This window comes from Hipposideros armiger, unplaced genomic scaffold (assembly GCF_001890085.2).
Source record: "Hipposideros armiger isolate ML-2016 unplaced genomic scaffold, ASM189008v1 scaffold_106, whole genome shotgun sequence".
NCBI lineage: Eukaryota > Metazoa > Chordata > Mammalia > Chiroptera > Hipposideridae > Hipposideros > Hipposideros armiger.
In genome coordinates this window covers 161026-178518 of record NW_017731456.1, presented here as the reverse complement: position 1 = coordinate 178518, position 17493 = coordinate 161026, and the positions used below count along the sequence as shown (strand labels likewise).

Genomic DNA, 17493 nt, shown 5'->3' with positions numbered 1-17493 from the left:
GAATAGTTATATAGTAAGAAGGAACATATTCACTTAACATTTCCTCTAATTGTTTTTTCAAGAGAAAGAATGGGAGAAGCCCGCCCCTTTCAAAAAAGATGACCTGGAATTGAGGCTGCAAACTGGCAGCCTAACTAGTCTTGCATCCGTCTTTGTTTGACCACCATAATGCTATTGTTGTTTTAGATTGAGCCAATGTTTAAAATTTGGGAAATTTCACCTTTTACCAATATCTTTATTTTCAACATCTTTTGAAAAACTGGAAGCTCTGACCACACCAGACTAAGATTCCTGCTGCCAACAACGGACCTACTTTCAATCGCAGCTGTCTCCTTTAGGTGGGCCATACAATTTCCAGTTTGTTACACACTTTTAAGGCCTACTTCCTTCATTTCCATTTTCGGACTGGCAGCCTATCAAAAGACTAGAAACAAACTAGTTCCTTCTTGGAGTCCTTCCCATCTCTAGTGTTCCCTTTAAGTATAATTTAAATGCCAAATGCCACCTTGTCTTTGATATATTAACTGAACCTTGCAGATTTATCAAACTCTACCTTACATCACCTCCCCCCTGTATGGCTGCTCGGAAGCAGGGATAGTAACTTACACATGGTTATTGGCCCTGTTCTCCATAGCACTTAGCGCAGTGCTTTACCTGAAGTAGATAATTTAATGAAAGGTCTAGTGGTTATCTCACAGCTCTTCAGCCTGCAACAGGCTTTTACATATAGAGCCGTGTTCCACCTTAGAACAGTGTTCCTCAGCTGAGGGTCAATGGTGCCCCACTTCCAGGGGACATTTTTGGGTTATCACAACAGGTGTGGGGGAAGGGGAGCTGCTGACATCTAGCGGGTTGAAACCAGAAATTTAAATATCTTAAAATGCACAGGAAAGACCTTCTATCACCACCACCAAACGTCACCAGTGTCTAGGCTGAGAAAACCTGCCTTAGAACAACCCTAGTAAGAAATATTACAAGAAATAGTACAACAAATTTGCAGATAGATAATCTCAGGGTAGAAGTCAAATGGCTTACTCAAGGTAAACCAGCTTGCTGTAAAATCAAGTTTTCAACCCTGGTGCCAGGCTCTCAGGATCTGATGATAGCAACTGATAACAGAAAAACAGAATACATTAAGGACTGAAATGTGTGCCTCTGTTTGGCATGAATTTGTGTAAGAATGTTCACAGGTCAGAGATTAACCTTCAGCTAACTAACATTAGTTCTCATCTTTTGTAAAGTATATAATGTGGCCTGATTACGTTAGAATCTGGAAGCTACTTGGTGGAAACAAACAAACTTAACGATAGCTCATGTTACATTTTCTATATACATATACTGAAAAACAAAGCTCTACTCTTAAAACAGACTTTTTTTATATGAGCTATTCAAAACAAATATATGATGTGACAACTACTAATCTTCATGCTGATGAATACAAATGACTGAAATAACAGTTTCAAAGGGAAATTCCTCTTTATGAACAAGAGGAAGGTAGAGCAATTTGAGGTGTGGAAGTTTGGATTTAGGCCACGACTGTAACATCTGCAGGATGTTTTATTTTGTCTGTTACTCCAGTTGGCCTGCAGTAGACTTTCTCCATTCAGAGTAGGGGCGTGGTCACCATTTATAGATGAGCAAACCAGGGCTTAGGGAGGGTATGTGACTTGTCCAAGGCCACCACTAGTAAGCAGAGGAACTGGGATTCAAACCAAAGCAATTTGATTTTAGACATCTGGCTCTTGAGCACTTGGCTGCCTAGCTTTAGCAATCCAAAGTATTAACTATTGCTTTTAGTTACTAAGAGGTTATTACTCAGGGACAGGTAAACTTGGAGCTAAAGGAGATCCTGGGGTCATAGAGAATAATTTCCGCATTGCCAGAGCTGTCCACAGATGGAACAGACCATCTAATGAAGTAAGGTGCACCCCATCACTGTGGCGGAGTGACCACTTCTATGGAGGGGTGATCGACCAATCGGACAGGATGATGAGTTTATTCCTTTAAAGTCCATTCCAATCTTGCAATTTTATGATCCTTTGTCCCTTAATTTTTCAATAATTTATCTCCAGAACCTAATGGTTGTTTATTTTCCTGGGTAACCTCTGTTCCTTTCTCTGGTCTTTCTTCTGCTTCCTCATTTATTTTCCTTTGATCCTAACATGAATCGCATGGAAAGAGCCTAGGCTTTGAAACAGAAAAGTCCTGAATGTGAACGTTCAATCTCCCATATAATAGGTAACTGATACTGGGCAAGTTACTAAGACATCTTCTCAATGAGGATCCATAAAATAAAGGAAGTAACATCAAGTGAGAAAAAAACAGATTACAGTGTAGTGCCTTCTGTATAAGAAGCTCAGTAAATATTCATCTTCTTAATTTGCAATGATGTTTTCTTCACCCTACTTACTAGACTGTCATATTCTCACGATCAGCTTTAGTGTCCTGGAGTGCCTGTGGAGATCTAAGGACCACTAGAAATAAGTAGTCACAGAATAGCTATGCATTTTACCTACCACATGTTAGTTACAAGCAAAAGGAAAATGCCTGCATTCTCGGGCTCAGTGTGGACTCTCCAGTGCAAGGACCAGAGCCATTACCAAACCCTGTGCCTTTTCTTTGACATTCTGAATCCCAGCTGTACCACGGCCATATTAATCCCAGATTTTTCCCTCATCAGAACCTCCAGGAACAAACTATGAATGCACAGAATTTTCAAGGTCCTAAAGCTCCAATATGTTACATCCCATTAAGTCATATAACAATCTTACAAGGGGGCTTATAAGGGTACTTGGCATTTTCTGAAATTACATGAATCTTAGACCCAGTGGGTCAAATCTCTCTGCCAACTTCTGTTTTTTCATAGTTTAAAAACTGTACAGCGCTGGGTGATGAGTACCACCAGAAAAATATATCGAGAGAAGGAACTTAATCGGAAAAGGAATTTGTTAGGAAGACATTAGAAACACAACAAGAGGCAGAAACTTAGCCAGGTTAGATAGCGGAGAACATTCATCAGGTCCAATCACCCAAAAATCCTTGCTGGAAGGCCACCATGGACACCTGGCTGTCCTGTGCCTGGAATCTCTTCTCCATAATCTTAACATCATTAGCTGTCCTTATCTATCGCTGCCTGAATGTTCAAAGCCCCAGACAGGAGTCTCTGGGAGACTCTTAGTATGGGTACCACACAGATCACCCTAGCTGTTATGGAGCAGGGAGAAGAACCATCTGCCCTTCCTCTAAAAGGGTGACTAAGACGTAGGGCAGCCCAAACAGCAACAAATGTCTAGTCACTGAACGTTCATTACAATCCCATGGGAGCGAGTCTACCGTGCCTCTTCTCCTTGTTTTCACAGGAGAAGGACAGACTTTTTCAAGTTTACGCCGCTGGTCAAGTGCCAACATGAGAACCCACCCGAAACTCCTGGTTCTTGACTCCCAGTAAAAAATCTGTTTTAAAAGCCTCTTTAACAAGTACCCTAACTCACCCTAACTAGTTTTTTTTTTAATGAATGTTTTAATCCCTCTTCACTATTATGTCATAAATATGACTTTATGTGTATGTGGAACATGAACTATCCAAGTTGTCAGTTTTTCAGCAAACTTTAAAAAAAAATCTTTTTGTGAAACCTAGAATTCCTTTATAACCCTGAACTTAAAAACCTTACCAGTAGTTGTGCAACACAAAATATATCCAAGAGTCTTTGTTTGAGAATCACTGTCTCTACTATGTCTTATATTAATCTTTCCTATTATTAATAAACTGAGAAAGGATGTAAATGTCAGCAATATATATATATATATATATATACATGGTTTTGAAAAAATGTTTTGATAAAATCTACCTGATAGTTTTAACTTCATATTTATATATAATGTTGTGTTTTAATTCTACCCTTGGAGATTTAATAAAACTTCTCTACTTTACAAAACCCCCTAGGGCCAATTTCATGGTCAAAGAAAAGTAAAGCCTTATAAAATAACTGAATAACATCAGTGTTTTACCCTAAGACTCTTTTCCTTCCTACCCATTTTTCTAAGCCAAGGAAGATAAATGAACTAAAACAGTTCATCTTTAGTTGATTCAAATCTACCTTTTTAATAGCAAGTGGCTGATGCCAAAGAAAGGATTAAAGATGGTGTTCTTTCAACAATTCCTTATTATGGTCTCGGATTTGCTTTGCAATTAGTCCCTCCTGGACAGAGCCGAAGCCAAGTGAACTTGTTATTACCCAGTCTGGAGATCTCTGCAAAATGAAAACTCCACACTTGCAAAGGGGTGGGTACCACAAGCAAGAAAGGTGCTGTGGTGGAGGAAGTCATGAGGCCTTTGCTAAGTTCAAAGAGATGATGAACCCCAACCCTCAGCAATAAAAAAAGCAGAGAGCATTTCCATCATACATGTGGCTAGGAACGAGATAACAGAGAAAGAGCATGAACTAAAATAAATGCTGAGTCCTGTATAAGTCTGAGTAATCTTGCTGCAATGCCCTATTGCTTTTTCTCTTATAATTAGCAATAAAAGCCTTAAAAGGGGGAAAAAATATTTTTCCTTTGTGCTTCTCTTCTGGGCAGCAGAGATGGGGGGAGCAGCAACTATTGGAGGAAGTGAGGGGGAGAAGAGAGAGAGAGAGAGAGAGAGAGAGAGAGAGAGAGAGAGAGAGAGAGAGAGAGAGTTAGTTTATGAATGAATGAATGGTGGGGGATATCAAAGAAAAGGAAGTGGCTGGAAACCCAAAGCCTTTTTCAAGGATAAAAGTAAGAACCAGGGAAGCAACTTATCCAGGGTGGAGAAGCTGTCTTTGTCTTAAGAGTTTAAAGAAAAAAAAGAAAAAGAAAAAAAAAAGTCTGCGCAGGTAAACCAGTGTCAGACCTGGGAGTGTCAGGTCAGAACACTGAGCATGGCTCTCTAAACAAAGTCTCATCTCTGTTTTACCTAGCCCACCATTTGATCACTGAGAGAAGCAACAACGCGTGAACTTAGTAGGAACACATCTAAATGAGAGCAAGCATTCAATGTCAACCACTGGGACAAGTTTTCTAGACTAGTCCCAGCTCAAATACGTTCTTTTCCTGGCAGGTCCACACATGGAAGATAGGCATCGCTACCCTCATTCTACACACGAGGACACTGAAGCTCGGCGAGGCGAATTCACTAATCTGAGGTCCTAAGAAAGAACACATGCTCTTGGAGGCAAGTGCAAGTCCAGCTCTCTGTCTTTTACAGGAAACGCTCTCTCACCAGTATTTGTGCTGTGCTGTACATTTAATACAAGAGTGCTTCTATGGGCATCCTTATGGAATTCCTACAAAACTGTGTTAAGAAGGAGAGAGGATGCATCATTTTTCCCATTGTGAAGAAATGGAGGCCCCAACTTTAAATGACTTGGCCAGAAGTATACTAAGGCAAGTCTTCTGACTCGTTAAAGGTATGCTCTTTCCTTTAAATACCACATTTTTGACATCTCAAAAAGAAGTTATTTTCTCTGTGCTATTTCCAATGGAGCTCAAGTTCCAGGGCCATTCCCAGCTCCTTGAAAGCTCATCCTTGTCTTATTTCTGGCTCACCTTCCTAATTCAACCTGAGTTTCTACATTCCCTATCTCCTGGGCTGTCAGCAGATTCTTACTCCAGTTCCCCCATTCTCCTGCTCCTCCTCTCCCCGGGAGGAGGCCTTCAAGCCTTTGCTTTATATGTCTATGCAAGAAGTTCCTTTTCTACCCCGGAGAGTAACAAAATAGCAACAAAAACTAAAACCATCACCTTTCATCTCAACATTAACCTGGCAGTCCATTAGTTTGATTCAACTGGCATGTGCTGTGTGCAGTCTCAAACTCAGAAGCAAAGGTGAGGAGGGCAGTGCCTGGCTTAAGAAGCACATACTCTCGTGTCGTCAGCAGAAGTGCCCACGACTGAATGTAATGCAAGACTCTGGTAAGTGGTATAGAGTGAAAGGAAGCGTTTCTGGCTGGAGAAACTTAGAGAAGTCTCTAACCCCAAAAATCTGCTCCTGTCTGATTCTAGCACATCAGGAACAACCTTGAAAGCAAGATATATGCAATAGATATTAATATGTAACAAATGAGCTTCCAACGCCTTTCTATCTAGGACCTCAAAGGACTCACATCTAACAAGAAAAGATGGTAGAGTTATTATTAACTCCATTTTATAAATGAATAAGTTGAAAGATCATAAGAAGTAAAAAGCAAATTCAGCTATCTTAGCTTTCAACCACTTAGGAACTGTAACTTTCCTAATTGCTCCAACAAATCATGCTCTATTTAAAAACATTTTCTGGGTACCCTTTGAGCTTCGTCTATAAACTAAGCATAGTGTGTACTGGGCAGGAACACCATGATACACAAGATACACCAGCCATTCAGCATAAGGGTCACCTCCTCTCTGAATCTTTCTTGACACATGACTCCCCTCCCAAGTAGAAAAAAAACCCCACTTCCTCCCACTATACCCACTTACACCCTGCCTGACTTTGACTTCTGACTCGGCTATCATTAGGAGGTGGCCCTGAGAAAAAGTCATTTCATCGTTGCCTCTTCATACCCTCCTCAGTATTAAAATAATAATCAGGGCTGGCCGAGTGGCACGATAGTTAAGAACTGGCTTGGGACGCCAGAGGGCCCCAGTTCGGATCCCACATAGGAGGGCCAGTGACACTGCCCTCCACAGCTAAGATGCTGAACAACAGCTCAACCTGGAGTTGGGGTGCCATGAGTCACCGGCGACAGCGTAGGCTGCAGCCCCTGTGGCAGTGGGTTGCCATGGGCTACCGTGTGTGGCCAGCAGCTACAGTGAGCGGAGGTCCAGAGGCCGGCGACTGATCTGCCTCGCCCGGGAAGAGCGCAATGATGGTGCCAACTTGGGCCAGTGAAGCAACATCCTCCACAACTAGACTGAAGAACAGAAGGACAGCAACTTGTCTGTTCCCCTTCCCCCAATTCCCCAGCGCTGTTCCCATCCCCACAATTCCCCAATAAAAATCTTTAAAATAAATAAATAAATAAAATAAAATAAAATAATAATCACAGTACTTACACCCCCATTGGGGTTGGGAAACTAAGCAAATTAATACAAACTGTTTAGAACACTGCCTGACACATCATAAACACTAAATACATTGCACTACTTTATTAGTCTTGTTTGGTGTAGTGGTTAAGAATACCTGGGTTTAAATGCTGGCTTTTCCATTCATTAGCTGTAATTAGAGGATCGATCATATTATCTAACTGGTAGTAGTAAGGTGGTGAGGATTACATAAGATAATGCAGGTAAGAGAATTACACACTTAGTAAGTGTTCAATAAATGATAGGTACATACTTACATTACCGATCTACATCCATGAGGACCTTTTTGGCCTCTGTAATGTTTTTTGTTGTTGTTTTTTAATTCCTAGACCCCGGAACACCACCAAGCACAGCGTTAAGCACTTATTAAATGCTATAATGAATGAGTGGTGGGCAGGTGGCAGTTTAGTTCAGACAGGTGAAACCCATCACTGGCTCCTTCTTGGCCTTGTTTGTCCACCAGAGACTCACCACCACTTGGCACTTCATAGGAGAGAACTAAATAATGACACACCAGTGAAGAGCCACAATTCTCCAGCAGTGCCTCAATGCACCGTCGTGTTCTGCGTGGAAAGTCCCCTCACATTTAAAAAGGTGGTTTTTGGTTTTTTTTAATATCACCTCAGTAACCTTGGTTTAAAAAGAATAGAAAGTGCAGCCCAAAGCAGGTAGGAGTGGCAGGTATTGGAGGTGGCACTGGAGGAGGTACGCCCCAGGAGCCGCCGGGGGTTGGCTGGCAGAGTTCAGTGGGATCAGTGGGATCCTTGGGAGGAGAAGGGGCAAGCGAGCTTTCGGCGTGGAAGACAAAGGACAGAGCACTGAGGCGAGAAACAGTGGGACGGCTGGGAGAGCAGGGGGCACGGGGAAGGGGGCAGCTGCACAATGCCCGAGGGAGGGAACAATGAGCTGGAACGCAGGGCCGGGATCCTGGGCGGCCCACCGGGGAAGCCTCGGCTGGGGAAGGGTGGAGGGTGAGTGACCCGGTAGAGGGGCGCGGCCAGGAGGGGGATGGGTGGCCGGGGACAGCCGGGAGGCGGGGCGACGGGGCGGGGCGCAGCCTACGGGGCGATGGAGCGGGGAGGCCAGGCGCTGCGCAGGGGTGCGCACGGGTCCTGTCTCGCAAACTGAGATCTTCTGCATCTGGGAAGACTTCTGAGATAACTGAGACCCTTCCCCCGCTCACAGAGGCCTAGGATAGCCGAGTTTCTGGGTCAGCCAACGAGGGTACCGGAGAGAAGTCTCCTGGACCCTCCCCACCAGACCCCACCGAAAGACTCATGGATGTGACGTAAGCAACAGTTCGGTGGCTTTTATTTCTCCAGCTGGACTTGACTACCAGCCCCTGAGAAGAGGAGGCAGCCTCTGCTTTCGGGGAGAGAGGCCAGAACCCCTTTTCACTGTGATATGGCAAAGAGCGTGTCAGACTGGTGTTTTATCAAGGGTCAGTCTCACATCTCAGATGCAGCCTGCAGCCACCCTGGCAGTCAATGCCTGTGGTTCCGCAGGCGGAGGCTCCAGCTCTTGACTGTCCTCCCGGATTCTGTCCCTTCCCCTTTGCACTGGGGGGTGACGACCCTGAGAAGACAAGGCTATTCTTTCATGGACACTCAGCTTAACATTGAGGGGTGCTAATAAAAAGTTAGCTCTAGTTTCACACCTAGTTAAGAGACAGGTTTAGAAGAAATGTGACCTATATGTAACTAGAGTAGAAATGCTCTTTTAGGTGAACACAAAGAAAAACAAAACAGTTTTTTGTCAGAAAAAAATTTAGCAGTCCGTCTCAAGAGTCGCTTTTTGAGACCAACAGCCTCATAAAACATCAAGTCCTGGGGATGACACTGTAAGCACCCCTGCCATTTATTGAACAGCTAGTGTGTGCTCCTGGTGTACATCATCTCACTTTGTCTTCACAATCCATCCATGCAAACATCTAACGGGTGTCTTCCATGAGCAGGCACTGTGACAGCTGGTTGGGATTATAAATGCGAGGAGGGGAGCAGATTCTAGCCTCATGGAACTTGCAGTGCACCCCAAAGTGGGTACAATTTGCAAAGGGGGAAATTTACAATAGGTCATTTGCCCTTGGTCATGCCCAGATCAGTCTATCTTTCCACTACCACACCCTGCCTCCTAAATATAATAGGATTTCATTGTTAACATCTGCTTAGGGAAAACAAAATACAACCAGAGGACTGGTAACTAGAGACAAAGTGAACTAGCCCAGCAGGTAAATCCAATGGCTGTAAAACTGACAAAAGAGGATGTGGGTACACCCAGAGGAGAGAGGTTAAGAATTACTGAAAATCCAAAGACCGCGTTCCTGAAAACTCATTCAAATGTAAGGAAACCGAGTTCTAATGTATACCATTAGTTTCCTGTGATAAGATATAGTGTCTCTTTTAAGAAATATAGACGTTTTCTCCATTTAAAAAGGTTAATCTTTTTATATGCATTTCTATTATGCTTGTCACTATGAACCTCTATGTTAAGAGTTGTCAAAGCTTAGCCTACATTTCAAAAGTACACAGAATGAAAGAACTCTTAAGGACTGCCTCCAACCCCTTCACTTACAAGAAATCGGGAAAGAGTCCCAGAGAGGTTCCCATCATTGGAGGAAGGCTGGCAAGGCCAGGAATTAGAGCCAAAATCTCCCAACCCATGATCTTCCCAACAATATACAGGAACTTTTACCTATTTTAACAAACCCCTGGCTTATTCACATTGAATTCTCCAGACAAACTCTTCAGCTGAAAATACAATCAAAGCCTAAATTTATGTGTGTGTGTGTGTGTGGGGGGGACTGGTTGATGAAACCATTTCTAACTGAATGTCTCAATTTATTTAATGTAAGTTAAAGGTATTTTTTATCCTCTCAACAAAAACTCAGCAGCTCTACTCACTATGCTACACAGAAACATGTTTAGAAAATGTGGGCTGAAAAAAATTATCCAGCAGGTAGTCTCTCTTTTCACATAAGAGTGCATCAAGACATCCTTACAATATGAAATCATACTTTGCATGACCAAAGATGATTCCTAAAAGGCATCACTTAGTATCTTGGCTCAGTAAAATTTTTCTTTTTTGTTATTTTTTTTCCACATAAATATTTTCTGTATTTCCTGTCAAGTAAGCCAGTGCTTTCACAGATTTTAGATTTTTTTTTCTCCTTAACTAAAGGCACTATTCAATTTCAATGTCCTTGGAGTGTTTTATCTGGGGATTAGACAACTGTACCAAAACACAGCTGTTCCAGTTTTTTCTCCTTTATTTTTCACATTAAGAAACTCTCTCACTATCAGCCAGTCCAATTAGTTACTCACTATCAAAAGCCGGCTTTGGTCTTTCATCTTCTGGAAAACTGGATCCAAGTGACAGGGTGTCATGGAAACTGTATCTCGGGTCATTTCCTGTTTCAATTGTTTAGCCACAAAAAAAAAAAAGTTCAGCTCTATCAGATGGAAATTAATGAATGCTTGCTGTTGCCTTTTGAAGAGCATGCAACTAAATAAAAAAGTAATTATCCTTTTTGACCAAGTTTTCCCATCAACACCAAGGAATAAGGGGAGATCAGTGCACGCAAAATGGGAAAACTGCTTTGATTGATGCAATGAACCCAAGCCTTTTTCAGTTCAGTTTCCAGAATTCAGTGGTTAGTTTTAAGGCTGTCACTTGGGTTTGGGGAGCGTAACTACAGGTTAAGTGGCTTTAATTGTAGCTAACTTTGTTCTTACTCTTCCGCATCCAACAAAAATTTTACCTTTCCCCTATTCCACTTCACCCCAATTTTGACATTAACTAGACAGAGGTGGTAGTCTCCTCGTTAACCTGAAATAGTGTCAACATAAGGGAATATGTAAATGAAACACAAATTGTAATATCATCTGAAAAGATGTTGCTGTATGTACCTATTCTCTGCAAACAAAAGACACACACACACACACACACACACACACACACACACACACACACACACACACACACAAGGGAGAAGTAGAGCTTAAGGCCTACAAGCAATACCAGACAAGCACATGTGTTTAGGAAATGAAGCCCTGGCTGGAATTCAGTAATAATGAGCCCCTTAGTGATCTAATGTACACCAGCGTACATACACTGTGGGTGGAAACAGAGTGCCAGACAGGACAATAGGGAACTCAACCCGTGCTTAATATGTTTCAGCTCTGTCTAAATAACTGTTGGCACAAAAAAAAAGGGCGGGGGGAGCAACACAACAAATCAATTTTAGGGCTCGGGAGAATTTGCTCAAATAAAATAGCTATGAAGTGTACATTACAGGATAAGTTCACAGCTCCGTTGTGGGCGAGGCGCCTACTTGCAATGCTTTGTATCCGGTTTAGGTTGTGATGATACAGCCTTCTCCATTCCAAACCAGGAAGTATCTGTGCTGCTTCTTTTTCTTAGATTTAAAGAAGAAAACAACTGGAAACACATCCGAAACAAATTAACTTTAAATATTTAAATATTATTGAAGTAAACTAAGCCTTGGATCACTTATATCCAAATGGCTATTTGTATACTTTCTATAGAGAAGAAGGTGAAAGGGGGAAGAAAGGACACCTTTTAGCAATGACACCTGAGTTCTAGACCTTGTATCTGTCATGGTCACTGTATTTAACTAGTGCCAGCAAAGAGGAATCTAGGACAAGCTTGTCCACAATTTTTCTCCTAGTAACTTCACACACAATGCCCAGTTCCTCTCTCAAAATCTACGCATATGCCCCTAAGACACTGTTTTATTTAAAAATATGATGGAGCTGATGATTTCTAACTAGAAATCACTTCTATTTCTTTTTTGTTAGCCTTTCAGGAAAGTTGAATATCAATCCTTCTACACCTTTCAGGGAGAAAGTCCCTAATTTAAAAGAAAGTCTGTGGTAGGCAATCTTTCAAAGTTTATATTATATTTACCATGGTTTGCTCTTTATGTGCACAAAACACCAGAAGTAGATGTAATTTCACTAGAGGTCATTTTGGCCAGCTGTAATTTCTAGAAGCCATTCAGATAGTATTTTGTTATAGAAACACTAGTTAATATATGGAATTAACTGCTAAAGGCATCAACACAAAAAGGCATAAATCAGTTCAAAGAGGTAGTGAAATGAGACTAAAATAAATCCATGAATACAGCTACCGACCAGACTTGAAGGCCTCTGCCTCTGGTCATAGTGAGTGAAGCTGGTCTTATCCCATGAGAAACAATACATAAAATAAAGATGGAGCTGGTACGAGGTTGTGAGCTGTAAGGGAGGCAAGAAATACTGTCAGGGTATCAAGGCAAACCATGCTTAGATTCTGATCATAACTATTTTTCTTTTCATTTCTTTTCTATAGAAAATGCAGTGGTGTGAGCTCATTGCACGTTCTACCTTGTTTATTAAAATGGCGGGGGAGGAAATAGAGACTCACATTGTAAGCAGCAGCTGAGTTATAGAAGAATTCTAATAAACTCTCACTGTCTGCATAGGAATAGGTTGAATTCTTGTAGTGTATGAACATCAATAGTGGATTTTCTGAAATTGCAAGTCTGGGTTATGTTTGGTTTGTTTACATGCCCAATCATGGATACCATTTATTATAGAATACAGATATTTATTAGGCACCTTCATTGTTGAAGATACAATGCTTTAACACTTTTGCCCAATGAAAAGCATACTATTGAGAAACAGATATGTCTGCCACTTGCAGGACATCCCAAGTGCTTGCTCTCTTCCACACCCCATGTCCTTTACAGTTACATGGGGTCATATGACCAAGTATGGCCCACAGGTTGTGATCAGAAGTGACTTGTCACAGCAGGTGGACACCCAGGACTTCAAGATGGCATCAGTCATACAAGTGAAGGAGAAGAAACTCATGGATATCAAAATAGGGGAGCTGCCAAGCTGGATAGTGATGGAGGGTTTCAGCCCTAAAGGCCTCGCTGGAGCACTTCAAAGCTGTTGCTACCGGTATTATAAGTATGTCAGTGTGAAGAAAGGGAGCATCTCTGGGGTGTCTCAGGTGCCGGTAGCTTACATGCTCTAACTGCTACCTTTCTTACAAGGGGCTCAAATGTGAATGATTATGCAAGTACCACTGGAGGACACCAGTGGGCAGGACTGCTCCGGATTCCTGACCATGACTTCTTGGCCTTCATACCCCTCCTTGTGGAACATGATCATTACTGAATCCTTTCATATCTTAACTGAGAATGAATGCCCCCAAAAGATGACTGATATGGGGTGGGAGGGGGTGGGGGGGAGGGAAGCAACTTGTGTCATCACCCAGCCAAAGCCTATACAAATCAATGTGAGTTCTCCAGGCCTGTCTTGCCCTGTTTAGGCAAACGTGGAAGTCTCAAGTTGAGATGCTAAGGTCTCAAGATAGAAGAGAGCTATGTCAACCCTAGAAGATATTAACTAAACAAGAAATATGTGTACACTGAGATGTAATGATTTTCCCCGCTGCTGCAGCCTATCCCAGCCCAGGGATTCTTAGTTTTTGTGTCACAAAGCCCAGGGATAGTGCAGTCAAGTGTGTGAACACCTTCTCAGAACCATGTGTTTAAATGTATAACATAAAACATACAGGATTATAAAGAACACCAACTATGTTTTTTTTTAACTTCTGATGTAGTAATGTGTGCTTCTTTATTAATGCGTCAATCAACAAGATCTGGCAGAGTGTCTAACAACTACTGTAATTTCAAAGTAGTGAGGATCATGTGATTTCAACTTCTCTGTGATACCTACACATTACGAAATTATCTTTCATTTATTTTGATGACAAAGTACTGCTAATACTATTAGGGTTTATTGTGCGTATCACAATGGAAAGAAATGCTAAATTTCTCTTTGAGGTTTGTGTTATAATTTTTTTCTCATCAAGTTCATGAACTCCCTGAATTCTATGGAGCCCAGAATACGTAAGAATCCCCTGAGTTTTACCATGTTTACCACTCAGGCAGAGTTCTACAAGGCTGGCTAGAGTTGAGTGTGCTACAGTATGTGTGACCATGTTCCTCTGTGACTTTTTTTCTGCCACTGAGTTTCTGACACTTAGTTTGTGTTCTCACCAATTGTTTTGAACATGATGGCAACTGACTGAAGAGTATCCTTCACGTTGTTAAAATGCAATTTTATGGAGGCTGACGTGCCTTCAAGGGAATGGTCAAGAACACTGATAAAAATCAGCCCATAGTATGAAACTGGTCAAGTCTTATGACATCATAAACATGACTCAGCCTGGGAAACTCACCAGCAGTTGTACAAAAGGCAGCTGGTAAAACACTCTGTCCAGAGACCTAACATGACTTCAAAAAACATGCAGACACGTGGAGACGGCCAATACAGTATGCTGGGATCACTGGATCACAATGCCATCCAGTCCTGAGCTGATCAGCACTACTTCTAGGAACCTGTATCCCAGGCTAATTGGGAAGTCAGGTCTATTTAATAAGCCTATGAAGGTTGGGTCAAACAAGACTCAAATAATTCACACTTCTTAAGGTCTTGCTCCATTCTATACGTTGCAAAGTGGGGAGATGATCAATGTATATTAACATAAACCATTATTGCACTTTCTTAAATCAGCCTAGCACAGTAGTCAACACCTTACTCAAGGATATGTGACACCGTGGACAACTGAGCTCTCAGTTTTGACAGAGACAGGAATCAGAGAATCAAGAAAGAATTTGAAATCAGGTAATAAACCCTGCAGGCACCAAGTGGAGGCCTGGGAATCCATTTTGTTTCACATTTAAAATACTAAGAGGTGGTCGAAGCACCACTGCATGGAAAGTCCGGAGACCCGGCTTTTAATTACCTGAGCCCCATCTCCAATTACCTGAGCACACGTGGGCAAGAAGCCACATTTCTAAGAGCTTCAGATTTCCTTGCTTTAAAATGAGGAAATGGAGGGTGCCTTCCCACACACACACACAAATAAAGATTTGGTCACTTTTGAAATCAAGACAATGATAAAATAAGTAGAGTATTACTGTAGTATAATACAAAATGTAATCCAATACAGATTTAAATTGAATGTTTTGTAAAACAAAGAATATTTCCATTTCAAGTGGTGGGAACATAGAGAAGAAATGAATGAGTCCCGTGTAACTGTGGCAGGTACTCTATTGGGTCCTGTGCATACATGAGTTTACAAATGGCACTAGTCAGTATCTATTAGATGCTGTTTGAGACCCCTGTGCTTTCTCCCCAGTAGCTATACCTAACCACTGGTTAAATTGTCTGTGAGCTTCTCGAAGGCATTAACACTGTTTTGTTTAGGGGTATATTCCCCTAGCCTTAGAAAAATATGGGGAGTTTTCTGAAGAAGAATGCCTGGAGGCCTGTCAAAGGGTTTGAAATCTAGTCTACACTCACTCTTGGCTCCAGGTAAATTTCCTGTCCCTTTTTTGCCATTTCTCTTCATCCTGTTGTTATTTTGATTATTTTCTCCCCAGGGTCCCACCTAGTTACAAGGAGCTGAGGGCTCTGCAGATAAACAGGAGAATAAGTCAGGGTTTAATGTGGGCTGACTCCAGTATCTTTCCCAGCTATTGTTTTCCTGAACTGAAAACAGAAACCATCACAGTCTTTTCACCAGATTTTGAAACCTCTTGATTCTTCCTGGCTAAGGGTCTCCTTCCCTGCCCTTCCCTGTTGTCCTTGACAACTGCTGCTAGCTATTGCTATGGAAGTGAAATTTCACAACTAGGAAGGACTCCTAGATTCTACCCATCTCACCAGCACAGTAAGAGGATGCATGGCCTGTGTGTGCCCTTTTCTACTTCTACCCCAGGGCTTCCTGAGGCACTGTGGCGCATAGTAGGGGCTTAAAAAATGTTGGCTAAATGAATTGATGCTCAAAGGTGCATCTATTCATCTGCCATCTGCACAGCTGACCAAAGTCATGCAGAATTGGGGGAGGAGGGGGAAGGGGGAGAGCTCTGCCTTCATATTCAGGAGACAGGCACTACAAACACCAGATTATTTCTATTTCTCACTCTCTCTTTACCGCAAAGCTAATAACTAATCAGTAGCCAATGGGCTGATTACTCCTTGACCCCCAACATTTTGGAAGAAAAGGTAAAGTTGTCCAAACAAACACAAGATGATGGGGAAAGGGGGGAGCGGGTACTAAATTTCCACTCTGCTTTGAAACATAAATCTTAAGGCCTCTCAGATTAAAATGACAGCTAGAGTCCTTTAATCTTGAAAATGTTCTCTCCATGGAAACCTTAAGGACAGGAAACCATTTAGGCAAAGTTGCTGCTGCTTTTTTTTTTTTTTTTTTTTTTTTGGTGGCAACTTCTAAGGAAAATCTAGGATCTGAGGAAATTGGGCTTCCATGCACCACTATCCTGTAGAAAGGTAGTCCAGGTCATGTGATTTCACTGACCCATAAACAAAGCTTTCCCAGTTTGGCTCAGCCGGAAGAGACTGACTCACTGCTAACAGATTCTTGTCCTCAATTCCCAGCTGCACCAGCTCTACTGTTCACATTCTAGTTAGGAAGAACAGGATTCTAGACTATGGTCCACTCCATTTTCACCCAAAGCCACGAAACTTCGTAACAAGCTGTAATTTTCAAGCACTGCAATCACCTAAATGTGATGCCGTGACTATAACAGACTGGGAAAAATTTGAGTTAGCACATAACAGAAAATTAGACCTAGAAGAGTGTCTAGTAGATTACAGGAGGAAACTATAGCACAGAGAGGTTAAGCAACTAGCTCAAGGCCCCGACAGATGGAGAATATAGTTTCCTCACTCAACAATTGCTAGACTGCTCTTAACTTCCTAGCATACCACCTCTTAGATATTCTAGACTGGCTAAACTTAATAATAATAAAATAATAATAAGCCAAAAAGCAATCAAAATATTTTCAATAATAAGGTGAGGCAATTGTGCAAACTCCTGACATCATTTATAGAATCTTGAGCCTATAAGCAGGAGTGAAATATCCCACATATTTCAAAGGATAGGTCTAAAAATTTCAAACAAGCTCCAAACATCAAGTCACTTTCACAACCACCCAAGTGCTAGGATGCTTTGTCTGGGCCATCAGCCAGGTTGGCAAACAAATCATTATAAAGTGCAAAGGTATTAAGTGCCCTCTTGCCTTTGGCAGTACACTCAAAGCTATTCAAATATATTATAGTAAAACTAAAAATACAGCTACCATCTCAGCCAACAAGAGGGAGCGAAGTCTAGGCGTGTGGTTTTTTTGTTTTTCTTTTTAAAGATTTTATTGGGGAATTGGGGGGAGGGGAACAGCATTGGGGAATCGGGGAAGGGGAACAGACAGGTAGACAAATTGCTGTTTTGTTCTTCAGTCTAGTTGTGGAGGACGTCGCTTCACTGGTCCATGTTGGTATGATCATTGTGCTCTTCCCGGGTGAGGCA

The 17493-nt window shown here is 41.9% G+C and overlaps 1 protein-coding gene and 1 pseudogene across 1 annotated transcript in view; one reads left to right on the top strand and one right to left on the bottom strand.

Moving 5' to 3' along the window:
* The window catches only part of CACHD1 (cache domain containing 1), a 211010-nt gene that overhangs the window by 167493 nt on the left and 26024 nt on the right, over positions 1–17493 (bottom strand). The gene's annotated exons all lie outside the window — the stretch shown is intronic.
* Positions 12922–13219, top strand: LOC109384927 (ATP synthase subunit f, mitochondrial pseudogene; annotated as a pseudogene).